The sequence below is a fragment of the Megalops cyprinoides genome, chromosome 8 (assembly GCF_013368585.1).
Source record: "Megalops cyprinoides isolate fMegCyp1 chromosome 8, fMegCyp1.pri, whole genome shotgun sequence".
Lineage (NCBI taxonomy): Eukaryota > Metazoa > Chordata > Actinopteri > Elopiformes > Megalopidae > Megalops > Megalops cyprinoides.
Window position 1 is genome coordinate 11980890 of NC_050590.1, and position 27359 is coordinate 12008248.

At 40.6% G+C, this 27359-nt stretch overlaps 1 protein-coding gene across 5 annotated transcripts in view; it reads left to right on the forward strand.

Annotated features, from left to right (window-relative positions):
* Positions 1-3427: 3427 nt before the first annotated feature.
* The window catches only part of LOC118781846 (adenylate cyclase type 2-like), a 53476-nt gene continuing 29544 nt past the window's right edge, over positions 3428-27359 (forward strand). For 2 of the 5 annotated variants that reach the window (XM_036534957.1, XM_036534962.1), the window contains exon 1: positions 3428-3676. The gene's annotated coding sequence lies outside the window, so the exon portion shown is untranslated. Of the gene's footprint in view, positions 3677-8264; positions 8366-14511; positions 14609-27359 lie in introns of those variants that run through there. The other 3 variants (XM_036534958.1, XM_036534961.1, XM_036534960.1) reach the window with 3 other exon arrangements.

The following is a 27359-nucleotide window of genomic DNA, read 5'->3' on the forward strand; positions in this document are numbered from 1 at the left end:
AAAAGTAAAACAAAAAATGCAATGGGTAAGAATGGGAATTTCAGTTATGCATGAAGATTGTTTTCCTTTTTTTGTTGACGGGTAGAAAATCTTTTGTTATACATATATGGATTATACAAAGATGTATTTGTATAGAAAAGGTAAAGCAAAATTACAAAGAGCAACAGAAGGACAAAAAATTTCATATTACTTTTGACATAATGTACTAATTTGAGACATAAATGTGTACATTTTCACTCCTAGCTGACAAAGCCAAGTGCGGGTCTCATTGCCAACACCTGTCATCAGCATTTGTCGTACCTGGCTGCTGTGTCTGTCTCTGAGCACAAGCGCTCGATCAGGGCCCAGGCACCCACAAAGCCCTATAAATCCTCAGAACGGATTAATAGGTTCTGTTTTTCCTTTTTAAGATTACAATACTGTAGAAGTGCTTCAGACTCCGAAATAAGAAATGCGTTAATTGAAATATTACAAAAAAAGAAAAATCTTGCACTTGCCATTTTTTCTTCTTGTGTGAGGAATCAGTCTTTTTTCTATATTTTACCAATTACAAAATCATTTGTATTTGTTTATGTATTTATTTTTTATATCTATATAAATATAAATATATATACATCTATATAAAAGATAAAGTGAAGCCCATATCCCTTTTTGCTACCTTTAGATGGCTAGCTGGGATATGGAGGGAGTGTAATCTGTTAGTTACAGTGCTAACAATGTCTGTCTTCATGTCTTCAGTCATTCGATGCCTTTTTCCTTACAGTGATAATTGTATTACAGTGACCAAGTTACTTCAAGAAAAGTTGTGTGACCATTTTACATAAGATGAAAATGTATGTTCAAGTGTGGTGGGCCTACTTACTTCAAAAGGGAGCTGAATCTTGGATGTTCCTGATTGGATTCTGTTCAGTATCTAGTAGTAGAAACGAGAAGTTCTCACATCAGAATTGGCTTCTTGCAGCAATTCCTCCTTAGAACAACAGGTGGCGTGATAGAACAATGGACAGAACACTGAGGTAATTAACTGGTGCCATTTGTATTCCCTAATCACTGATGCTCAAGTGGAGTATTTAAAGAGGCTGAAACTGAATTAAATGAATTGTAGTTACTACAGATGCTTAAAGACATGCAATAAAATGAAAAGTACAATTATTAAATAACTGGAAAATGTATTCATTTTTAAATATGATTTTAACACCAATAAAAATAACTTTATGTGGTTACAATACAGTTGTTGATTAGCACTCAGGTGCAGCTTGGGAGGACATTTTTGAGCATAACTGCAATTAAAATTCACTGGATATTATGACCTGTTGTCAGTGGAAGTTTTCAAAATTGTGTGACCTATTGATTGGCATTTAATGAAGCTATTACCCTGAATATGTGCATTAGCTAAATTTCATGATATGGAGGGTTAGAAAATGGACTTTGCTGTGGAATTGCTACAATTTCACATGATGGTTTTGTGCTGATTAAAGAATGTTCTTGTCTGCAAAGTGCTATTAAGTAGATTGGCTTTCAGTGGGTGTAATTAAGCTTCAGAAAGCAACCATTTTGAGTTCCCCAAATTTTCTTCCCAAAGTTTGGTGATTACTTATTATTTTACTCCCATTAGACAATTAAGTGGGTCAGAATTTCATTTTGTTTTGTATTTATGTGTGGGATGGGGCATATGAATAGTGCATACACATGGATGTAAGTAATTTTAACAGTTTTCCTAATGCCTCTTTTAACTGAACATTTGCACATACAAAAAGTGAGCCTTTCAATTCATTCAATTCAGTTCAATTATGAATAATTATGAATCTATATATATATAATAGAGAGAGAGAGAGAGGTATAGTGGTGATTGGCAGAAAAGTGCAACATTTGTAGCTGTGTATCACGCCACAAAAGAAGGTTATTGTGTCCTCTTCCAAAATCTGTCTGTGGCTACGAATGTATTCATGTCTATTCATTGTAAAAGGTGCATTAATTTTCCATAGTATTGCTGCTGCTATAAGATTACTGCATCTAACCTATCAGTATAGTAAGGATAAGGAGGTGCATGTTCACTCTTTCAGAGTCTGGCCCCATGTTTGTCCGAACTGATGGTTATACGTTCTCAAGTTTAGGCACCCAAAGAGTTTACCTTGTGCGCTAAATGTCCTCACAACATTGCTTATTCAAAGCTCTTTTAACGAATTATTTTTAATGAGAAGGTTCTCAATTTGAAAATACATTTTGAACATTATTTGAAATTTCTGAGGGATGGTCTTATTTAAGAGGATGCCTACAAACTCAGATTTTGAGAAAGTGGAAATTCTTGACATATAAACCATTACTTGATAACGTCATTTTTGTAGAAACAAAAGACTTTATATATTAAATGTGAACAGTTGAACTGTTCTGTTCTCTTTTTAATGATGGGACTTTCCTCTGTCTGTTTCTTTTGTTCATATCACTGTCCACCTGTATCATCATCTCATTCTAGTTGTATTTTTGGAGCATATAAAGATCTTTTGCAAACAATATTTTTGTGAGTATTTCAATAAACACTTCATTTGAGTGCTGAACCCCCTCGGGTTTAATCGGGGTTAAAATGATCTTTAAATTGCGTATCTCAAAATTAAAAGGCACTTTAATATTTCATGTTCTTTGTCACATGTTTTTTTTGTATAATTACTAGTATGTAAGGGGCATGCTGTATTGCACAAACTGAGCACAACTGAGACTGTGTCATTTGTGTAAACATACTTTTTACTGTTATCTATTGTCACTATGGTATCGTAATCTTTCCACCTTTACCACGTAAAATGAAGGTCTTGGCGGAGTAGCCTAAGGTGTTCATGATTCAGCGGTCAATCATTACGTTCAACTCGACAAGTTTAATGTTTTCGTTTCACTTGATTAGCTAGGTCAATACTTGAGGTTTTCCACTTAACAATGTAAATCCAATCTTAAGTTGTTTATTTTAATCGACTCTTTGTAAGTAACTATTTTTATATAGTAGTCGTTTTTTAACACCTCAAAGACTCATCCTGTACTAGTCATAGGCCTACTTCTCACCTTACAAGACATTTGGTGTTTCAGAACAGCACCATTTCAGCTTCTGTCGGCTACTCGTCCAAGATGAGAGAAGGAATCTACACCCTTAGTCTTACAACCCGTAAATGTCAACAAAAAGCCCAAACTCTACAATTTCAGGAAACACGACATTCCAAATCTTTCACTGAGCCTGGACGATTGGACCGAGAGTTGCAAAAAATTGTGTAGCAAAAAAGCCCATTCAACGGTTAAAATACACAGGAGGAATTTTAAGATGCGCTCATTGTAGGTACCAGGCTTGACTGCTGTTGGACGCGCACACAGGATTTCATCGAGGGTTTCTAGGCGATGCACTTTAATAAAGCCTACCCTCTGCTCGTTTCCGCATTTATGAGAAAGCGTGAGCGAGCTCTTCTCGCTGCACCGTACCAAGGGTGCACACCTTCCTTGTGAACAGAGGGAGAGATAAAGTTAGCTGGCTAACTAACGGGCCAACATCATCGGTAGCTAAATGAAAATACATATCTCCGAATTTAGAAAGGGACAACCAACGGAGTACAACAACATTCACGACGATCTTTTATCCTTAACTGAACTGAATCTGTTTTATGGACGTTGCTGCATCGGCCAGCTTGCTGTCTACTAACAGGTGAGCGTTGGAACACTTATTTTCAGACATTTTCTAACCAGTAGCCTACTTCTTATACTGAGTTTAAATATATAGGCTAAACACTGAAGTAGATTGTCAAAAACTCTCACCAGTTTCAGGTAGCCTAGAGTAGATAATCAGTTAGACAACTGGCAAACATCACTGGCAAACACTTGGCTGCCCAGTTTTCAGTAATCTGATTTTTTTTTTTTTAACCAACAAGAAAAAGAAAGATAGAAGGAGTGTGAAGTCCAAAAGTGAATCACCACCAGACGAGAATCTGCGTTACTTCTTATTAATAAGCCAGCGAACTGTTCATTGAAATCGTAAGAACCAGACGTTTTTCACGATGCTACATGTAGGCTGTATTAAGCAGTTCACAAGTTTCTAATATAAACGGTGTGACTGTTTTGTAGGATGTCCTCTTCCCTACCATATATATGGCGATTTCATTTAATCTGTCATTTTTAATCTTTCTGTATCACAACGAAAGCGCAAATCCCAGTAACGTCAATGTTAGGTTATCTTGAGTGCTTTTCTTACACTTTTACATTTTCTCCTATTTTCCAGTAGCAATAGACTATTATTGAATTAACTGGTATATTTCCTATTAATCAACCAACTGTGAAACGAATAGTCTACTGAATGCAAGTATGAAGCATCGGACCTAGACAGGCAATTAAATTTCATTTGGTAACGTTACAAAGTTTTTCTTGTTTCCGCCGGTAAATGGCTTAGCTAACAATATGAAAGTAGCTAGCCAGCTACGAACAATATTTCCGGTTATATAGATTTAGTATAGTTTCTCAGTTAAATTAGTTACCAAAGAACATCTGCCATCCTCTTGACACTTAAGCACCGGCTTTTGTATCGTTTGCTTTAAATGCATGTAGCATGAATTGAAAGGTATGGCTCTGTTGTTCCATAGATCATCAATGCCACCGCTTTGCTCTGCAGCTGCAATAACGTTAGTCTGCGGAAAGACAGACATCAGTCAAGTACTGGCGGGAAGTGAAGTGGGTGCTGTACTTATGCGTTGACAGCTTTGTATTGAGTGCACTGGCTTCTGTTTTGAGCCTTCCCATATCTAGTCTGTTTATCCCTACAGTATTTATTCCCTTCCCACGAGGATGCAACACAATGTCTCACATTTTAAGTGTTCCTTCTTTTGTTCAGGAGCTTGTTGTTGAGGGGGTTGCTGTGCTTTATTGTCACGCTTTCTCTTGAAGTCGGTATGACCGTTAAACGTTCATGACAGGGTAATTAAATTAACGAATTCACTAAGAATTTAGTCATTGGATTAGAGTCCCATTCTCATGGTATGTATGAGCCACTGTAATTGTCAGTAGCCTACCTTTAAAAAGAAAGCAGTCTTTAAAGTGCTAGTTCGGGTGCACATCATATTGTTTCATCCTCGAGAGTTCGTTTTGAAACATGGTAGTCAGCTTTAAGGACAGCGAATCAGGTTTTGTGCATGGTAAATGTATTAAAAAAGATCTGATTCCAGAGGCGCAAGACTCTGTTATTTCCCTCAGCACTTAGATATTACGTTTCTTTTATTTCCTTTTGCTCAGGGCTTGGGAATCCAGTAGCCTGGACCAAAGATTTTCCTAGACTGCAAAACAAGGAATATTTTTTCCAAACATCAGCATTTTTTCTGACAGTTGACAGAATCATAGGCTATTTATGGGTCGGTACTATCTAAGACAAGTGAGTTATATGCTCTTGTGTCAACTGCATTTCAGCATCTATGATTCTCGCACAAATCAAGGTAGGGTATTGCATAATAAGTGAATATTGTAATGTTTTCCCGCGAGGGTAAAGCAGCTACAGACCTGTCTTCCATAGTAGCACTGACATTCTCTTTTTGCTAATTGAGAAACAACTTCATTTTTATTTCTTTAACTTAAAATTCTATGACATTTTCATCAGCAAAAAAAAAAAAAAAAAAAAAAGTATGAAAATAACATCACATAATAAAGAGCGTGTGCTTTGGCGCTGTAAAGATGGACTACTAGTTTGTGATCTGTCATAATCTCATTTTGTTAATGGTGTTCAGTTTTCAATGGCCTGCATTTCCCTACTGTGCACGAAACATCAAACAATACTAATACAAACCCGCAAATACGGACAGATTTTCCTTGGTGGGTTGAAGTTGCAGGGCCACTATCGGGTCTTTTTGCGTAAAATAAAATAAAAACGATCACGGTCTGCAGTGTTAGTCACAGAACTGTTGTAAAACGCAAGATGCCTAAATGCACGTCCCTTTCAGTGTGTTTACGGTTGTTACTCTGTCATTTTCCAGGTGCGAAGTCTTGTGAATCTCTTGTTGTCCAATCACGAGCTTCATAATACAGCGCATAGCAAATTTGTATACCGCGGGAAGATTGATTCGATAAGTGACTAGCTGAGTTTGGTCAGAGAGGTAGTTACCTGTCACCATATCTGTTACACCACGTATTTTGTATAGTTAACTCCACTGGATCAAACGCATAGAGACACTAGCTACATGGAGAGATAGGTGGCAAGCAAATAAAGACATCGTTCCAGAAAGGACGTGCCGAACGGGGAGAGCCCTCCTCGATTTTGAATGGCTATTCGACCAAGTTTGATTACAACCCCTTAGGTTCTTCATAGACTTATATAGGCCTAATGTCTGCCTAGCTAACTACGTAGTAGCAAACACTCTTGTTGTTTCGCTGCCAGCTGTAATGTCTTGCTGGCTGGCTGTTTTAATTAATAGCCTAATATACCATGTTGCCACCGTATCGATATACGCCTTGCAGGCACCAATTAAAATGTACCTTGATTCGTAGTAAATTATTTTGGCCGGTAAAAAAAATCCGACAGGCTGGTGATATTTTTCATCTACCAGCAACCCTGGCTGGTGGACCAAAAAGTTAATTTCCCTTAAAAGTAACAGGAACATGGCAGTAATTAGAACAATATGAAAAGGTTAAGCTATTATGTATCACAAGACTGAATCATTGCCCAAGTGAGTAAGGGCACATTGTTTTTCTTTGGACTTGTATTGTGTTACAGTTACCCAAACAAGAGGTTTGTACTTTGCCGCAAGGAACATCCAAAACGTTTCATTTCTTTAATGGTGCAGATTACATTTTTTTAACAATGGCATTAAAACTCTTAGACAGAAAATAACTGATAATTGGTGAATCTTGAGGCCGAATTTTTTTTTTTCCTGCTGAAGTCTTGTAAACAGCCAAGGACACCATCTGCACATAGCTGTCCAAAGTGCTGCCATGGAGCTGTATTCAGTGCATTTTGAGAGATTACCTCGCTAATCCAGTGTCATTTTGGATCAGTGAGAGATAGAATTGTAGCCTATACCTGCTAATGCAGAGGAAAATATGAGGCAGGAGCTTATTTGTTGTAGACAAATTGCAAAACTGCAGTCCTAAACAAAGGCTACGTTAATGTTTTCTGACTGAATTGCAGTGGGATTTACTTTATGTTGTGTACTTTCATGTGGTGTTTAATGCTGCTCTACTTTGTGCATCGTGTTGTGTTAATGCACTGGTGAGTTCCCTGATTTTAGTGTCTGTTTCAGCTATAGCCTGTATTTGTTGGTATTGAGACTGGGTGGACTGAACAGTAAGTTTTATTGTTTGATGGGTGGCAGGATTTCCCAAATGCAATGTACCAAAGCAATTACCTTTATCTAATTTGTGCAGTATCATAATTTCTTTCCTCCTTGTTTCATGGTGTGTGTGGCTGACTGTCCATTAGTGTAGTCTGTCTGTGCTACTAGAAACATGGTGCCAGACTTCAGCTTCACAGCTGATGATGCAGGTCTGACTTTATGACCTTAACATTCCAAGTGGGAACCATTAGACAATGAGACAATGGAACTTCAGCGAGTATTTAAGGAAAAGGCCCTGCATGACATGTGGTTGTGAGGGATGGCACAGACTTTCAGCAGAGGAAATGAGGATTTGCTGGTGCCCAAGTCCTTCTGTGGCCAGGAAAGTGTCTCACTCCCCCCTGATACGACAGCATGCACTCCCCCACAAACCCTGCATGCACAAGGTCTGTTTATCTGTCTGGGCTCAGAGGTCTACACTGGCCCGCCGAAATCTCACATATTCTGCTGAGGATGTTTACCCTCTTTAAAAGAATTCAGCTATATTTATCTGTCTCTGCTAGTGCCGAAGGTGAGGAGGGACAGTGCACCACCACATGCCAGGGGTTCCAGTCTGCTCCTCTCTTTCTCCCAGTGTGTGTGTGTGCGTGTTTAGGAAGGGGGGTTGGTCAGCTCCTCTCTTTTTCTCCATAGGGAGGGTTTGGTCTGCTCCTCTCTCTCTTTTTCCCTATGGGGAGGGTTTGGTCTACTCCTCTCTTTCTCCCTGTGTGTCTTTATGGGCTGTCTGTAGACTTGGCGCTGCCTGGTGCAAAAGACTTCCTTCCTCCATGTCCTGTGGGAAGGCTCACACAAGGGGCTCTCTCCTCTCCTCTGGTACTTCCCGCCTCTGGAATGCTGATCTTTCCAAGGGTGTAGCTTCCTGCATCTCCACCCATGCCTCCATCCACAGTCCAGTAAGTCCTTCCTTTCCTCTGAGGTGCTGTTGCTAACCTGCAGTTTGTGGCAAGTTACTTTCAGCTGGAAATGTACTACGTTTTGTGTGTTGACATCCGAATGGACGCAGTTCTGGAATCCTTGGAATGCCCCAGGTAATTTTAAATACATTTTGATGTGAAAATAAAGATGTATGGATAAATTGATGTCTCCCCTCCTCCAGAGGCAAATATTCAAATGACATTTGTGCTTGTTGTTTTAAAAAATTTGCAAAGAAGCTATTTCTGCATTTTGAGGTGGTTGGCAGTTACCTCACCTTGCAGTAATGTGCTAGTTGAGCTCCTGAAATCTGCTATGGGAAGGTCATGTGACTGATGAGCTTTGGGGCTGAGGGAATGCCTGTGTGGGCAGACAGTGTCACAGCGCCAGTCTCTGTTTCATTGTGTGACAGAGACTGACGTGCTGCTGGGCGGTAGGGGCTCACAGTGAGGCACGACGTAGTTAATCCCTGGGAACAGAGATGGTGGATTAATCTGACCCATTAACTCCAATTGCAGGGCGAGTAGACCCAGGGGTTCACAAATCTTGCTGAAGCTGACCCCATGTTGAGCGTAATGAGACTGAAGCTTTGTGTCCTCCATGAATATAGGTTCCTTATTTTGCAGAAGATTTTTTTTTATTGCTGTTATTATCTCAGAAGTAGGTTGGGGTCTTCTAAGCTTTGTGTTGCCTGTCAGCCTAGTTTTTTTAGAATACTCAGATTGCGCAGCATTAAAATTGAATGCTTTTAGGTTATGAAAGCATTGGATCTAGTTTAAAAAAGATGGCTTGCTGAGTTCTTATCTTAATGTATCACAGTTAAAACAGAGCAATGAGCGGGGTGGGTGGAGTATAGATAACCTTTTAGGAAAGACTAGAGCAGCAACTCCCTGAATTTCCTCATGCATTGTTCACCACCAAGGGTAAGGAACTTCCACAGAGAAAGCCAGAGCACAATGACATTAGAACCAAGTGTTACAAAACTTAAAAACCGTAATCAAAGGAATTGTGTGTGCTATTTTTAACCATGTTAACTCAACATATCTTAAAATGACAGTTTTGAAAGTCCAACACAAATGTTGGAGACATAGGTGAGACAGGTAGGATGGATTCTGTAACATTATCCATAAGGCAAAGTAAAATAAACATAAAGATTTATTCAGTCTGGCCATTACATATTCTGAAATAGTTTGAAGGGTGGCAAAACTTATTTCCTTTTTAGTTATGGTTCACATCTGTCAAAAATTCATGTTACATGAAGACAATTTAAATTGTTAAGTAAAAACTAGAATATACAGAAGCACTTCAACAATATGAAAGTAGTAACCTGGTCATAACTTTAAACATTAGAAAATGGTAGACAGAATCAGAAGAACAATTAAGCATTAGTATACCTTTAATAAACCCATAAAAAGAAGGATTTCCAAATATATGGTGCAACCACACTAAATATTGTAAATAGTGTTGATGATATGCATCATGGATTTATTACCCCATTACGACAAAAATACGATTCTGTCTTAAATGCAATTTTGTGACAATAAAAAGATGCAGAATTGCAAAAGGACAGAATTGGATTCTGTTTTGATTTAGTTTTAATTTTCCTTGTTTATTGGTACTATGTCACTTTCAAAAACAGTTCCCAGAGAAAAGTTCTGAATTTCATTTCATAAACACAAACCAGTGCAAAACTTTGACTAAATTATTTTTATTCAAAGGTCAAGGAGGTTTCTTCCATTTCCTCACTTATCATCACATAGGTAGCAAAATAGTCTGTATTTAATGTCTAGAATAATGATTTTCCCAAGTGAAAAGTAGTCATTCATGTGATGTGGTATGTTATTAAGCACACTTTTAGCGGCTTCGGCTTCAACAGAGTTTTTGTTAATGTCAAACAGCAACAGTGCTTGATTCTAGCCCTGCAAAAATGTAGCATGGTAACTCATAAAATGATAAATGTCATTGCCTTCAAATACCTCACCATTTTTTCAGTATTATTCATCTTATCTTACTTCTTAAATGCTCCATGGTTTCTGAAATGTTACTCTGACTGCAGTTATATTTGTACCTAAAAATATAACATTACAAAATTCAAACCCACTGTAATAATTGAATTTATGAAAATATACCAGTTAATTGGGTGTAAACAATGTGTTGCCCATCCATAGATGCAAACAGGTATTTAACTTTGCCGGTGCACACAAATCATCTACATACAGAAGCACAACAGCACGTCATTATGAAAAGGTATGTCTGACACAGACTGTTATTATAAGTGCTGCACTAGAGTAGTCTGTGCCTCCACCCAGTCTGCTTCAAGTCAGCATTATTTTAAGACTAAGGCAGCACTGCTTGGTGAACAGCTTGTGAACATCAGTGACCTCCCTGACTTAACTTCCCTCATTATGATGCCCTGTGTGCTGTGTGCTGTTTGCGGTTCCCCAAGCCTGAATTCTCAGATGCGATAAATGAATAGCTGTTTTATTTGGCTCCTATATAAAGATAGGGAACTTTTCAGATGCTGTATTAAAGAGATTGAAGCAGAAGAAGAAAGCTTCCCTTTCCTCATGCCATGGTAAGTTGTTCAGAGAATGGAGAATGTGTCTCATGTATTGTCCACTTGTGGAAAAAATTATTTTAGTCCCAGTCAGAAATAATGTATTTATTTTTGTTTTTGACTTGATGGGACTGAGAGTTAACAGTGGAGAACTCACCTGTGTTATAGTTATAATGAGTTATAGATGGCAGATTGTGGTTTTGGTAGTGCAACTGACTCTGTCTCTGTGCCAGTGTGGTTCATCTGAAATTAACACAAAAATTAAGGTGCCAAAATCAAATGGTGCCAGCTGCACTGAGGTTGTTGTCAGACAGGTATTTGAAGTCAACTGTGGGTGATGTCACATACCTGTAGAGTACACAACCAGTCTTTCAAGGGTCCATGGGTGACTAGACTGACTACACCTGGCAGGTGGACTTAATGAAATATAGGGCTGTGTCTTTGTTAGTGTTTGAAGACCCTTTTGCCTCCTGTGTTGCTCCTGTCTGTACTAACCCAAATCAAAGAGCTCCTTCTTCTGTATGGATTCAAAGCTGAGTAATGAAGCTGACAGAAATGTCATTCATGGCTCCCATATTGAAATCTCGTAATAAAACACTGCTCTGCTTGAGAGTCTGCTCTGGTGGCAGGCTGCCTGAGATTATATGAGCAGTTGCTGATCGCTGTATTTCTGAAGTCCTGATGGACCGTGTGGTTTAAAGTGCCAGTTTCACAGAACACATTCCATTCAAGTGTGTGTTTTTTTCATCAAGGATGACTTTTGCTGAGATGTCATCACCAGGCCTTGAATACAGAGCCTTAGTGTTTCATATGGCTGGCCTTTAAAGCCTGAATTTAAATTGATGAAACTGTTATGTGCACAAATAAAGTGGAGGATCAGCAGTCAGAACAACATCTGGTTAAACATGGCCTTTAATCACATTCACACAATACAGTTAGCATGTAGAACCAAATGTGTGGGATCTGGTTAGTGGATAGTTGCATTTCAATATTGGGATTGTAAGTCAGATACTGAAAGCTTCTTATCAAATACATTGAGATGGGTGTCATATTGATGGAAAAAAGTAGATAGAACAGTAATTAAACTGGCTTATATTTAGAGTCAAAAATCCCTGTCTAGTAGCCACCAGCTTTGTGATTGAGTTCTGCAATGAAATGTCTACGGCTGCTCCAGGCCGGGTCGTCCTACATAGAAACACAATTAGCGATTTGAAAGTGCCGTGTGTCTGCTTTCAAACAAGTCATGACCCGTGTAACTGGCTTATGCAGTTATATCCTTGTGATGACCTGAAATGAATTGGAATGGGTGTAGCGAATGAGGTTACACATGGCTGAACATTTTATGTGCACAGCTGATTGGACTGTTTTGTTTTATTTACTGGTTCTCGACGTTTTTCTTTTAGTTGCTTCTATTGAGGTTCCAAATGAAGATTCGGGATGGAACATTTTCAGACAGTTCCTGTGCAATTAACCAAAGCTAGAAAAATCGATACTGTCCTTGACTATAAAAATACCGCCTACCACTTCCTCTCCACATCACCTGTTCATGGCATCCTTCCTTCTCCCCACCTCCCCCTTTATTTTCTCTGTTTATGACGTCTATATGGTGGGTCATCAACCTCGGCCCATGGTGAGGTGTGATCCCTTCGTTGGACTCCAAGCTAAAAAAAAAGTATTGCTGTAACCACTTCAAGTGCAATCTTCATGCTTACGTTGTATGGAAATTCAGGGAAAATCTACTGACCTTACTTTTTATAGTAGAAAACATGGTGTCACTTGGGGAACGCACATTTGCAAAATAGGGATGGACAAACTGGGTATTTTCTAGAAACAGTGACAATAATGTAATTACATTTTAGCATGTTGATGTGAATTATGTTGGGTGATAAGGTAGGTCTTGTATTTTATCATTGGAGCTTTGAGTTAGAGTATACAAAATATGCACCAATGTTGTTTCAAGTTACACAAAATTATTGGTGGTTGAACTGTACATTTTTTCCCATTTAACTGATGGTATTCAGTCATACGGTGTTGACAAGCAAGGCATAATATAGCTTTCTTTAAGAGTATAATCAATACCTCATAATGATGTTTACATTTCTACAATTGTGCTCTCAAAGTATTATTTATCAACGCAGAGATTTGCTGTGGTATGTTTTTGCCTGTGCTCTTTTAATATTAGATATACTTTTTGGGCCTTGAGCCTATTTTGGGAGGAAACTGGTCCTTCAGAGCCTGAAGCTTTTATCTATCAGGAGCCGGACACAGCTCTTCAGGAGTTCTTTGTCTTTGTAGAGTTCCAACTTCACTGTGAGTGCTCTCGGCCTGTTTGATGAGAGCAGCTCAGTAGTTTCAGCAAAACGAAGGTCACAGCATAGTGACAACATGCAGCTTCTAGTTACAGGAAATGTATGTGTCTGTGCAGGGAACATGATGCATTTAAACCTATAAACTGCTATAGGCTATATCTACATCATTTGTACACGTAAAACTCCAGAAACATCACTAGAAAATCAATCTAAAAAAGAATGTGGGCAATTTTATGACTCTGCTCCCAGTTCCACGCAAGCACTGCTTAAAAGTGAGGAACATTTCCCCAATAATGGCCTGAGATGGCATTTTTCCAGTTAGCATTATGATATATAATCTTCAGTGTTTTTTTTCTTAACTTCTTAACTGTGGTCAGGTGTCATTAAGCCAGCACTGCATGCATCATCTGACTACAGCACAGACTGTAAACTTTTACAGACACAAACTTTTACATTTTTAATATATCGAATATGAGGCCATAGCCTACTGTACTTAAATTGTCTTCTGCCAATCCTGTGCTCTCTTGAGACAGATATGTTTGAGCAGTGTCCTTGGGGAGTTCCAATTATTTAGATTATTTAGTTAATTGCAGTGGTAATTATATTTTCTGTCCTTGATCTTCCCCATAGTTGTTGAATAATTTCATGCATGTTGAAGATTTTTTGGTGATAATTTCTATTTGGCTTTGAAGTGGGGTATCAGTTGCAAGTCCGCAATCCTGCTGCTTCCACTCTTCTTTCAGTCATCTTTCTTAATGTCCTGCCAAAAGCTTTCCTGAATCTCCAGTTGTTTTAATACACTTTTTATCAGGAGGTTTGTATCAGGAGCAGCAGGTTTGTGTTCCACATCTGAGTTGAAGGACTCCTTAAGGGGGGTGTTGTTTAAAGAGAATACCCTTTTCCTTTTTTGTCCTGTCAGACCTTTTCATGTTGGGCCAATGTTGTTCAAAAGACCTTGTCTTCTTTTTATGTTATTGTAATATGGTTTCTGTCACAACAAGGCTGATCAAGCAGGAATCTGTGTAATCCTCAATGCCATATAAAGTTGGGGAAGAAGGATATAACTCCAGATTGTTTCTGGAGTTGTAATTGAGAGGTAACAGTCTGATTGATCATGAGAAATATAAGAACATAACAGGAATAATCTGAAGACTAAACCAACAACGTCAACAGTGCCAAGGGTAGGTAGATTTGAAATTGTGTACATAATCTGGTAATGCAATATATTTTTCCATATTATACCCTTCCATTCATGCAGCATAGGCCTGTGTGTACAGGTTCAGATTAGTTGTGTTAGTTATCCCTTGTAACAAGCAACTGCAGTATCCGTGGCTCTTATATTATTATGCTGTTTCCCTGTAGCCCATAGAAATGCTGTTTCTCTTCATTGTCTCAGGGTGCTCTGGTGAGGCGAGTATGAACACTCCTCTGTGGAACTTGGTCATTTTTAGCATCCCCCGCACAAGTGGAGCCTCTAGTGAAGAGTTTGTCAGGTAATTTCTGGTGTTTGAAGTGGGTTGATGCTGCAGCACTCCAGAGTACTTAGCTGTATCACAGTGAAAAGGGCTCTTTACTTGATATTTTGTTTAATTGGTCCATTTCTTGGGTGCTTGCCCACCCCAGCAACACGCACTCGCACACACAATCACACACACGCACACACATACACACACACACACACACATAAACATGCGCACACACTGCCATTCATCGCCCTGCCATTGTGGAAGCCGCCATCACACAGCTGGCACACAGACAGTCTCTGCCATCAGATAACTGTACATCCTGGGACCCGCATTCCAACACGCAGCTGTGGGTGCTCCTGGAATGGCTGTACCTGTTTGTAGCCTGCACGCATTCTCAGTGGATGTGTGTGGGTGTTTTCCCTCTCCCTCGATCGCTTTTTTTGAGCGTTCTTTGTGCTTACAGCTCAAGGGCGTTGCGTAATGCTAATGACAGCGCCCCAAGTGGATAAGTGCCATAGAGGATGTCGTTCTCACCTACTGTACTGCAGCGGAAGGCAGATCTCTTTCCCATCAGCTTAGATATCCCGACTGGGAACAACGAACCGGGACTGCTGCTGGGGGTTTCGCCAATTAGGGAGGCTTCTCCTGTCTTGTTAGCCCCTCGTCAGTCCTGGTCACAGAGGGTTGACAGGTGTGCTCTTTGGTGAGTGCTGATGTCCGAAGCGGGCTTTGTGTTTGAATGAAAGTGAGTGGTTTCTTTGATGTGTTCTCTGTTGTGTGTGGCCCTGCAAATGCCAGAGGGCTGCCCAGGTTGGGCGGTGGCAGTAGAAAACAGCCAGGTCTCTTTTCTACAATGGCCCGGGCCGGGGTGAGTGAGGTCTTTCAGAGCTGGGTGGTTGTTAGATTAGGGTGCCTTGAATGAACGATTAGGTAGAAGAGGATTGGGGGGGGGGGGGGGTTGTGGCTGGGAAGCAGCCTGACTAGGCAGCTGAGACATGTTTTAATTGCACTAACTGCCCTGTTCAGCTCTGTCTTGAACCATATAATTGTGGTCCCACTCTTGCCTCCGCTAGGTTCGGAATTTATTTGCTTAATTTTTGTAGATTTTTCTTAATGTGAGATGACCTCCTGCATTGGATGTTTGTGTTTGAATCTCTCTGATTGGTGGTTCCTGTGCTTGTCACATGGTTGTCTCGTCTTCGTAGAGGAATGCAGTGGCCTGGGGAATGACCCCTGCTCAGGCTTGTTTTTAGGGGAAGACGAGCTCAGGCTGGTACAGACGTGCAAGGAAAGCATGACTTGTCAGTCTGTAGTTGTTATTGCAACATTTGACACCAGCTAGCTGATCACATTTAGCGCAGAAAGTGCAAAGGGGTCACATGTTTAAATTAGATGGAATTACTATTATGCTGGGAATGGACAAAAATGACAACAAAATTAACATGGAATATTTTGAGTGGTGGATCCCTGGAGTAGACCAGACTGACAGGGACAGAAGCTACGAGAACGTACTCCTTTGTGCTTTGCTGAATTCTGTGACCTTGGTGATGTTTGAATAAGAGATTGAGGCAGAATCTATCTGCAAAGGCTCAAGTGCATGCGGAGAGGCATTTGGGATTTTATCTGCTGGAATTGGGTGTGCCCGATTTCTTAAGATCAGGCAGAAGAATCAAAACAATAGGGCCAATGCCATCCTCTATTTAGATACCTTATATTGGGATCCTCGATGCAGATTTTATTGTGAAAAATTAAATTTGGCATTTTTTGTCTTGGTTTCAGATGTGGAGGATTCTAATGTTAATGAATGCATTATGGTGAGTGCTTCACAGATGCAATTGTTAGAGTCTGCACGACTCCTTTCCAGAATCCACTTTACTCAGCACCATGCAAGCAGGACATCTCTCCTTTGCCACTGAGGAAGGCTTGTGATACTTGGACAATGCCTCCTGCTGTTTCAGAGCAGGAAGAAGACTTCAAGAGGAAGTGCACTGAGGCTGTTGCAGAGAGAGTGAAAGAAGTGTTCTCACAGATATGGCACTTGTTTAGAAAAAAAAAAATGAGCAATGTCTCCAGGGAAACGAAGCACTGTGTGGTTTTGCTCGAGCCGCGCCTCTGAGATTAGCCCTGATGCAACGGTGGGCTTTGTGCACCATATGTGCTTATTGCTTCAATAGAAACGAGTTCAGGGACCTGCACCCCTCTGCTGTCTCTCCCTGTTCCTCAATACTGGCAAAGATTCTCCAAATAAAGAGATTCACATTCTAGAACAGTTAGGATAATTTGGTTTACAGGTTTAATATGCTAGTATTTATTTGCTTAAGGACAAAAACTTTGTGATTAAGATCTTTGTGGGAGGCATACAATCTTTATCGTATTGTATTTATGATAATTCTATGTTTCTGGAAGCATGAATTATTTCACACTCAATCACTCTGTCATATTTAAGGAAAATGTTAAAATGATCATTTATTGTGAAATAGTAATGTGCATTTGAGTAGTAAAATATTTTCATGTTTTCATCATATTTTAAGCACTTACATATGTGTATTTATGGTCTTTAAATATTGTAAATTCAGGAATATTTCTATGAACTATATGTAATGAACCATGTAATTATAAATTTGCAACATTGTCTGACTCTGGATTGTCTGCATGCTGTCTGGATTGAATGCACGCTGAAAGAGTACATGCTGAAATCATTACTCTTCTATTGTTTGCAAATGGCAATACAGTACAGATTGTATTTACATTTGTCTACCACACAAGCATTACACAGCCACAGGTAATAACCTGATAATAATCTTCATCTGATATCCATAATCTTAAAATAACCTTTCTGGAAACATACAATGGAGTAATATCTCAACAAGGTGCCTTGATGACCATCAATATCTGCCATCACTATGTGATGTACAGGTCATGGCTCAAGCAGGTGACCATGCACCCACATAGTTCATCTTTTTCCCCCTCACAGAACTTCTGGTTGTGGCCCAAACTTGCCTCTGAACAAGGGTGTCCATTATTCATCTTATGCAAAATTTTGAACTGAGTTCCCCAAATTCAGTTGGGTACTATCATCAGTTTCCACGTTGTTACTGTATTCTGGCAGATTTGACTAACAGTCTGACTAACATTAGTGAAAACCCCAGTAAACACAAGAGGTGAACTTTTGTGGGTGCAATTTAAAGACCTTAAGAGACCTTCTTCTAAGAAACTACTTTGAAGAAGAGGAGGTTGAAAGTCTGGGCTATGTGCCAATGATGCTAGCAGTGAGATGATTCTTCATCTTAAAGAATGCTGTAAAGTTCCCTGTCACCAGAGCATTTGAGAAAATGAAATTGTTTTTGATATCAGGGCTTACTGTCTTAAAGTTATTAAAAGGGTCATATTTCAAGGCCAGTGATCCACATACCGTGGACTCCAATTCCAGCCAAGTATTATAGGGGTCTTCATTCGCCAGGTTATATATTATTTGTGCAGCCTCATAGTGAAAGTGAATATTCAGTACAGCCAAACCTCCTTTGGATGTAGGCAGGCATAATTTGCTGGTTCTCATTCTAATTTTCTTATCTTGCCACAAAAATCAAGTAGATGTTTTATGAATACCACCGAAAGTTTTGTTAGGGATTCTATTGGATAACACTTGCAGTGGACATAATAACTTTTGGAGAATATTCGTCTTAATGCCGGTACATCCTCACCGGGAGACACGGAGATTGCCCCATCTAACCAAGTCCCCCTTGATATCGAGCAGGATTTTACAGAGATGCATCTGAACTAGCTTGGTAATGCAGGGAGAGATTCTAATCCCAAATGAAGTTATTTCATCTGGTGACCAATGAAATGGGAAAGCATTACAATAGTGAGATTTAATTAGGAACTCTTGAAGTTCGATTATCATAATGTTGTGGTGCCTGTATCTGTTCTATCCATCCTCCAGTCTCCCCAGTGCTTCTTTCAGGCTGCTTTCACTTTGTTGAACATGCCTGTGTTCTCTGTTTCTGAGATTCTTTGCTCTTCTTCTCTATGTTGTTTTTCTGTGCCATACACCTTCATGAATGTGGCATTTACAGACAACGCAGAGCTATCTGGGTTATAACCAAGGGAGGTGCTCGGCCCTAGCTATTACACCATCTTTGATTCTGGAGACTAGACAGAGGTTGCTTTTTAAGAAATCTTTTTCTTATAAGTTGCTCTGTGATTCTTCTGATTACTCAGCAAAGGAAAGCGTCAAGCGACATCCCCCACAATCAATTCTGATCCCAGCTGTTAATGTTTAGTCCGCATAAGACATGATATCGAGACAGTTTGGAGGAGATCACACATCTTACTGCTGTTCTCTGCTTGCTTCAAGTAGGGGAAGGCCCACACTTACAATTGTATCATTTATGGCAAGTGCAATCTGTGCAATGTAGTTTTCAGGCAGAGGTTTGATAATGGTGGTTGTAGAGTGTTTTCCATTTGTGACATCCTTGTCACGAATGTCAGACATCTGTGAGTGAGTGAGTGGTGATCAGCCCGGATTAAAGCCTGATCTAAGATCTGTTCTGTTATATTAATGCGCTGTGGCCAGTGAGTTCTGTGTAGCTGGTGCTGTGAATGAGTAAAGCAACATGCTGTCTAGCCATCTGATACCTCTGTTGCACGTGGTGTCCAAAGGGACAGATGATTTCCTTTCAACCGTGGGTGTATATTTACTAATGTCAAATATCATAAAGCACGCTCAAAAACAGGCGTCTCTGAATGAAGAGCACAGCAGCTATGGTCTTGAGTGAATGTGCTTGCCTTCGATGAGTGGGAGTGTTTCTGCACTGACTGCAGTAATTCACCCACAGGCTATTGGAGAGAGAACTGGAGAGCCAGGTGTGAGCATATCTAATAAGCTGCAGTGACGTTGGCTTGCTTTGCCTCAGCCTGTTCCCTCGCACTCAAAATGAAGTGTCTGGCTTTTCCTGGAAGAATCGAGGCAGACAGACCGCATACTCATTATCTGACGCTGGGCAATGACCAAGGACAGCGGCATCTCCCTCTCTTATCCAGGCAGTTGGCTTTCAAGCCTCTGCCCGCCCACGTGGGCTTACTCTTGCCACGCTCTTTCAGAAACTGGGGAAGAAGCATAAACATGGTGGATGGAGTGCACAAAGCGACCGGGGGAGGGGGGGGTGGTTCAGGGGGAGGGCAGAGATGTTTATTGCCTTTTTGATGTTGTAATTTCTGTTGTCTCAGATTCTGCCCTTTAAGATAAGTGCTTTGTGCAAGCGCTAAATAAGAGGAACAGTGTGTCAGTTTCCCTGGCAAAAGGTGTCCTGTGGAGAAGAGGAGCAATGAGTGCATTGGCTCAGCCTTGGTTGCCTTGACGATGTGACTTTGACTACATTCCTGTTTCGATTGGTTTAAAGCAGTTCTTTTCTCTGGAGGCTTGAGACCTCTTAAACTTGCAGCTTGAGATCAGAAAGGTGACACAACCTAAATGATGACATGCATCCAGTTAATTCCACAGCGTAAAAGACATCAGCACACAAAGCCACAAGATCTCACCTTGTTGCCCCGTTTCCATGACATCACTCTCACTGCTGGCCTCTTGTTTGACCTCTGAAAGGAGCCTTTGACGCAGAACATTTATGTCTGTGCTATGAGAGGATTCAGTGAGTGAAGAGGAGCAGGACGACATTTGAACTAATACAGAATATCCAAAGTGCTGCCGAAAATTGAAGCAGTGTCCTTACACCACAGCATTCAAGCATTATTGTGAGAATGTGCACTAATTTGGCAAGGGTTGCCCATGAGATGAAGTTAAGAATCACTGTGATTGAGATCTGTGTAAAAGCTGAAATGCCTGCTTACAGTGTGGGTCATGTAGTGTAGAGTGAACATGACCAAGGAGCATGGAGACCATCTGCTCCTAACACATTTGCAGCAGTAAATTTGAGTTTATATGTTTAAAACAAGAGGACTATGCAGAAAGGTAGGTTTTTGTGTATCCTTTCAGTTACAGCATCCCTGTGGTGTTCACATTCTGTTTTTGACATGTGTAAATGCATATGTTATTGTAATTGTTTAGCACTGGGAGGTCATTGAAGGTTTTTGAATGTCTCTGCTTGGGTTGGAAAGGAAAGGGGGAGGGGGGGGGGGGGGGTGCTGCCCTGCTCTTCAGTGGAATCCAGGGTAAGGGTGGAAATTCCTGTGGCTTTGAGGCTTTGAACTGCTGACTGGAGGGAGTTCCAGGTAACTGCTCATAATGACCCCACTGCCTCTAGGGATGAATTCATTGCTGATAGGTTGTTGGAATGCAAGAGCAGGAGACCTTGGTTAGTCTGCAGACCGGGTCAGGGTCTGCCACCTCTTGCCATCAACTCAGACAGGGACAAACGCTCGCATCATCAGACTTCAGATGGCAGCTCCAGACACAGCATTCTGAAGACCTTCAGCATAAACTGGTGCCAGCATGTGAGACCCTGGCACAGAATGACAGTGGGAACATATGGTTCCAAAAATCTGGGACCTGTTTCAGCTGAGGCAGGCAGGATTTGAGGCTTGCACAGACCAAGTCGCTGAGCGACGTTGCTTAATATTATGCAACGGAAACTCCAGGAAGGGAGCTGGTTTCTCCAGACATTCTTCACTGCATGGTGGGTTGGCGAGACCAAGCTCTTTTTGGTTGCATTCCATTATAAATTGCGGCAAGTACAGTGGGCGCTTTCTAAATGCTGTAATTCTAACCTCTGCTTGCGAGCAGCGCAAACAAGGGCCACTTTGAGAGTGGCACAGGGAGGGGCCATGCGGTCGGAAACAGGAGTAGAGATGGAGAGACTCAGGGGATGGAGTGGGCCATCACATGGTAAGCTCTCCAGACAGCAGCAAGTAGAAAGGGAGGGTCTGTTTTAGTCATGAGTGATTACAGCACACAGCGGAGGAAGGTTTCCCATTAGAAGTGTGAACACGCTTTACAGCATTTCCTAGAAGTTGCATTAAAACCGTATAATGTTTGGATCATATGCTGTTTATGCTTGTGGAACTGCATACTGTTCTGCCTTGTTGCATATTAACGGTGCAGATTGTACCCAAGCACTTTGGCAATAAACTCAGAAGTATGTCATTCCCCCCCACCCCAGCATAACTTCTTGTGCAGTTGCAGCATATGTGGTGTTCTGGAGGCGTGCCTGTCCAGTTGAGTTTCCTCTGTATGAGAAGCAGCAGGTGCGTCCTGACCAGCCTAGCCTGGGTGCACTACAGAAATGAGGTTATCCCATTCACATGCTCCACCACCCACCGTATTTCCCCAGACAGACTCCTCCACCCCGCTGCAGGTGCTGGGGAGGAGCAGCATCTGTTCCACCTCAATATTTCTTTCCTCTCTCCTTCTCCCCTGCTCTGTTGGGGTCAGGCTCAGTCTGTGGAGAGTTAGACGACAGCCCATTTAAAGTGTCCATGGGCCGCAAAACAACATGCTAAGCACGGACCAGAGCATTGTGTGTTCCCCATCGGCTTCCCTATGCAGTGGGAAATGGGCTCGTCGTAGCCCTCTGATAGACCATGCGGCATAGAGACCCCTGTGTGTGCAGGACTGGTCACGCTCACGGTCATTTTCACCTCTGATTTGCTTCGGTTTTCTAAGCAGGACAATGTTGTGCTCAGCTCATCCTTGCCTGCTCTGGGTGAAACACAGGGAGCAGGAATGAGTGCAGCATACTCTGACTCCAGCCACATTTATCTGAATGTGTCACCATTATTCACAGTGTATCCACAGGTTGTGGGAAAACCAGCCAGGAATGTGGCTCTCTCATGGACTTTGTTTAGACAGGATTACACACTCACTGTGTGGGTTCTTTTAATGTTTGAAAATGTTGAAACTTTGATTCATCTGTTTGCTCCTTTCTTTAGTCTAAATGGTCATTCTTTGGCTTTTGCAATGGCACTAACATCATCTATAAGAGAAGAGAAATTGTGCATTCCAGGGACATTGTCAGAGTCCTCTAAATGGTCTCTCAACATGGAAGTAATGTATTTCAGCAGTGGGTGTGAGCAGTCCCATTCTTATTTAAGACTGTGCCCAACCCTGCCCTTTATGTTTGGATGATGAGGTGAGGTGAGTGTCATTGGTGCAGTGAGGGATCAGCTGTGCATTGTTGCCGGTGTGTTTGACCTTGAGATGTGTGCCATGGAGCTGAGGTGGGTGACTCAGTCAGTGAGAGGTGTGGTGAGGCAGTTCATACGCACTGAAAAGGCTCTCTGTGTCAGTGTCAGAGCTACGCATCTGTCATGTCTTGCAGTGTCTGGGACAGTGGGTGTTCATTGGCCTCTGTTCACAGGATTAAACAGGAAGCATATCTACACTCAAAAGGTCTGCCAGTGTTGCATCAGTAAGGTAGTGGGATGTTGTAACTGCATGCATGTAAGAAGGCCCTATAGTGTATTTCAGTTGTACTCATAGCAGGCACCAATTTGCTGGGCCTAGTCTTGAGCCTACATGAGAATATTTTATCATTTGATATTTCATGTTTTCTATTTTTAAGTCACTTTGCAAACACATTTCTCAAACACACCTTCACAGTGCAGTGCAGTCCTCTTATGGGGAAAAAACTGATATAAGAATGAACTGCATTATAGTGATCAAAAACACAGTGACAGAATCATTCCTATAGTAAGCTCTACTTTAAGGATCAAACAGTCCACTTATAAGAATCACTTTGGTATTATCAATATGATAGTCAATGGTACTCGAGGTACCATTGTTAGATTTTGAATATAGTGTATCTCTTGTTTCATGTGAATTACCAAATCACCCAGCACTTAAAATATTTAGAGGAAAAAGTTTAGCTGTTAAAGCAGTTTAGATAAGTGCCTGAATGCCAGTCCACAGGGCAGATGTAAAAAATATGGTTTTGACAGATGAAATATTCTTCCTTCTTGAGTCTCATCATGAAAATGAATCCAACCAGCAAGGCACCACAGAACTAATTCTCATGGAAACACTCAAAAGGTTTATTCTATGTTTATTATTCCATGTTTTAATTTAATTGAGGACACTGACTGTGTGAAGTCATAGCACAGCACCAGCAGTTTGCATGGTGACATCAAAATAATTAACACCATTCATGTTATTTTTGTTATATTTAGTATTACATGAAAGTATTACATGAAAATACTTAACACTTCAAACCTATTTTTTCATGTCTAAAGATCTTAGGACATTAAGAGCAAACTTAATCTCATCACATTTCTATATCTACTAAGTGTTGTTTAAGATATAAGTGTGCATTTTGCCCTTTCATTTGTTCAATGACTAAGGCTGCAAACACTTAGTAGGCATTTAATAGTAGTCGAACGGTACCCGGATGACCTACTACATCCGAAGTATGCGAATGTACTACACTACGCTATCCCATAAATCAGCTGGAGCCCGAATAACCGAAGAATTAGAATTCCCCGGGAAAAAACGAAGAAGAAGGCGGTGTAGTCAGCTTGGTTAAGCTAACAAATCAATTGACTTATTACATAACATTAGCTTTTAGTTTTACCTCAGGTTGACAGTCAGCTAGGTAAAGCAGACTGATTTTTAAAACATGTAGACATTTAAACATCCGGGTCAAAGGACAGGTAAGATGGCGGCGGAGTACGTCCGAATTGTGTCCTTACTACTCGCTGGCATATTCGATGGTACGTACTACAGTAACGGTCAGGTAGTACGTACTTAACCGAAGTTAGTGCATACTGAGTATTTGGATGCAGCCTAAGATTCTGATTGTAGGGTATGGCTCAACTCAAGCCCTGTTTCTTTCCTCACCCTGCCCATGTATTCTGTCTTGAATCATATCTGCCTTCTTTCTTCTATTCTTTTCGGTGTACTAAGTAAATAAATATAATGAGTAAATTTAAAAATTTGATGATTTTAAGAATTAGCTCCATATAAAAAACAAATCTCTTGGTCAGAGATTTATCCAGTCTTCCAAGACATAATTAAGCACTGTTGGCATGTATGTGTTAAATGCCCCAAGCCAGCAGCCAGTACATCATGTCATTCTGTATAAATAATGGACAGTATGAAAATGAAAACACCAGAACACCAGGTCTGGTCCACAGACCACTGTGGCCAAGGTAGTTCACATTTCTGAAACTTCTTCCACCGATATTCAGGTAGTAGTAGCTAGTCATTTAAAACTAATTTACCAAGTAATTTTACAACACTTGGTAAAATGCACTGAGATTATGTGAAAGAAAAATGAACCCATGATAGGCAGAAATGAGACTTTGTTCAAATGAAAAAATTAGCCAGTGAATACATGGAGTTGAGATAGTGAGGAAATGAATCCATTATATTGTCATAATCAAGGTCCCGGTCCAGACCCATAATGGTTTTCATTTTGATGAAAGTGCTGTGAGTCTAAATTAAATCGGGAAATCCATGTACATGGCTGAGACAAGCCAGGTCTTTATCTCTGTGAAATTGACTGATGTTTGTGACATGAGTTTTATAGTCAGAGAGGGGTGCTCGCCTGATTGGTAGCCAAATCCAGTGCTTAACTCCATTAATGAGCCATTCTCTATGGCCATCCACCTCATAGTGCAATACTACAATTTGTGCTAATAGTGGTGCTAGCAATTTAAAGCTGTTATTTTGTCTTGTGATTATTTCTGTTTGTAAATGGTATGACTCTGAAAACTAAGGTTGCATCCATGGGACCATAGCAGATGGGTCAGGCCTAGTGTCTGAACCCCAGGGCCTCCATCGCTCAGAGGGAATTAGGCCTAAAGGATTTTTGAAAGATATTTCTGTTTAACATTAATCCGCAGAGCGCCACAACTGGAGCATCCAGACCCAGTCACTGTCTATGCTCCCACTATGATTCTTTAATCTCAGGACAAGCTCTTTTGTGAAATGTTAATATGACAATGCCTGTGGGATTTATATTGCACTGATATGAACTTGGAACACATAACTTTAATTGTGGGTCTTTTGCATGGAAAACTGATTGAATCCTATGTACAGTTGTCATTGCATTGCAATTTCTGTCTTCAGTGTAGACTCCCTAAGCACTAAAATTAAAATGAATATAGCTATGCATGTATTGCACTGAGTTTCTGTAAACCAGGTCACCAGCAGTAGATTTCGGTTAACATTGCCATAACCTCTACGTTTATCTAGTAAATATCTTGTAAATTATTCACTGACAGAATGTAATTTGTTGTTAATGAGCAACAAGTGCTCAACCAGTACTACAAACATTTCTCTGCTGTAATGGAAGAGAATGGTCATCTCCAGGAGCTATAGTGATCAGAAGAGATTAAGGATGTCAACAGTTTTGCTCAGAACAGGAGCATTAGAGATTCAGCCTTAAAAGCAATACATTTAAATGATTTTTTAAAAATATCAAATATCAAAATATTGCCTCTTTTGTGAGAGTAGACTGCTTTTTAATCAGTCTATTGTATGGCACAGAGACAGAAACCATTGCAGCAAAAACTGATGATCTAGAGGATTGACCCTTAGCAGGAGAGATCAGGCACAGCAGAGGAGAGAAGGGGGGCGGTGGCCTTGGGACAGTCCCAAACACATGGGGAGGAAACAAACCAACAGCTGGACGCCCACCTAATACCCCCATGGTTTTCCCAAAAGATTGTTCCACCCCTACGCCCATAGAGTGGCTCCCATTGTTTGAATTTCCTAAAGATAACAGTGCATGCACTTTATGAAGATGATCTTCAATTACACTTCCTTTAAAGAGTGTGTCATGCTCTACATTGAGGATATGGAGGGTTTATTTTCTGTATCAAAGTCTCCCCCCTCGGACCAGAACGGAAAAGAGTCACTCCCATCACTGCAGTCTATCCTATCTTATATTTGTATGAATTACACTGGTTACAATTGACATTGTGTTTGTTTTACGTATGTTGTCAGTTTGAGTAAATTCTCTTTGTATTGAAGAAATGCACATGTAGTATATTTAATAGGTGGTTTTGAGTGAGTCCCTGTAGAGCTCACCCATGACTGAGCCGCTGAAGTGAATGAGTCATCGTGAATTTATTTCTAATGAGCTAGCTATGATTGCTCTGACGACATAATACACAATGACCAGATGGTCCTATCTGCTTGATTGCACTTACTCATATGTCTGTCGCATAGTGGAAAATTACTATCATTACACCTGAAGATATGGCCGAAGATGTTTGACCTATACACTCAGCACCTAGCATGCACTTGTGATTGTCTTAGGTTTCTGAGCTTTGGCAGGGCTCAGAGCTGTTGAACACAAGTCTGGGTTTTAGGTGGGTCAAGGACTCAAATTGCATTGCGGTTTATAAATCCAGACATGGGGATGTGGTTGGTCTTTGACACCAACAGGAAATTACGGTCCCTGCTGTTGGCATCTTCCCTCAGCCATTTGTCTTTTTCTCTTGGCCTGTCACTAAAACTTCCCCCCTGCACATATACTCATACAAACATACAGACATTCAGTTCAGACACTGGTGTGAAACATTCTTCAAGGTACAGAGGCAGTGATGGTCATTTGAACCCTCACAGGTGTGCTTTTGCAGATAGACACAGAACTGAACCATCTATTGATTGCTAAGCACAGCCTAATGGTGAGATGGTAGCATCTGTTTAGTTTGACATTATGAAACAATAGTCAAGCTCTTTTTAATCAGGCCTATTTTAAGGTGTGTTTATTTTCATACCCATTGTTATCTTTTTAGGGCTTTTATGTGTTGTAGGGATTCAAATGGTTATGTTTTGTCCCTTTCAGCTCATGAATATGTAATAGTGAGCTTGTGGAAATTG